Here is an 840-nt window from a genome sequence, read left to right on the forward strand (position 1 = left end):
TGTGCAGTGACCTATATTGAGTAACACTGAATATGCATGTGCGTCTGAAACGGATATGAATGTTTCATCGATGCACGCGACAGTGTAACATTCAGATCCATAAGCGCCTCAAGCAGTAACAATAATAACGCAGATTTCATCAACAGCACCATCAGCTGCTCAGACAGAGGCCAGAGTGTCTTACCGAGCAGCACACAGCTGACATCCACACAAAAGCCGAAGATTCCTTTAGTCTCGAACATTCTCAGTTCCGCAAACACACTTCTGGAGCCTCTGGAGAACTTACAGTTGAGCATTTATTTTCATCTGATGAAACAATGCAGCTCTTTAACTTCTAAACAGGAACGCATCAGTTAAACTGTAGATAATCTGGTCATCGAGCGAAGAAACACCCGGCTGCTTCTCCAGTCACCTTTCCCTGTTTTTCGTTATGAACGAGCGTGAATCATATGAGTTTTATGGCGATGGTGCGATGTTTGTCACCGTTAGATCTCCGGTTACTTCATATCGCATGATGATGAGGTCAGTCCCTCCGTTTGTCAATCATCTACAGGCTCCGCCCACCTCTTCCTCTTCCTCACTAGAGTCACTGATGGCTCAAATAGAGCAGAGCTTCAGCATTCTCATTCATATTTCATAACATTCCAAATACCGTTTAAAATACAAATTACACAAGTCACATTTATTTATCGCCATTTATACAATACAGGTTGTTTCAAAGCAGCATGGCAGTAATAAACAGGAAAATAACAGTATTTAAAGGATTTATAGATTTAAATGTAATTCGATTTTGCTCCATTACAGGATTCAGTTTTGTTCGATTATCGGTCAGTTTTGTTC

This window comes from Sinocyclocheilus grahami, unplaced genomic scaffold (genome assembly GCF_001515645.1).
Source record: "Sinocyclocheilus grahami isolate Dianchi unplaced genomic scaffold, SAMN03320097.WGS_v1.1 scaffold7387.1, whole genome shotgun sequence".
Lineage (NCBI taxonomy): Eukaryota > Metazoa > Chordata > Actinopteri > Cypriniformes > Cyprinidae > Sinocyclocheilus > Sinocyclocheilus grahami.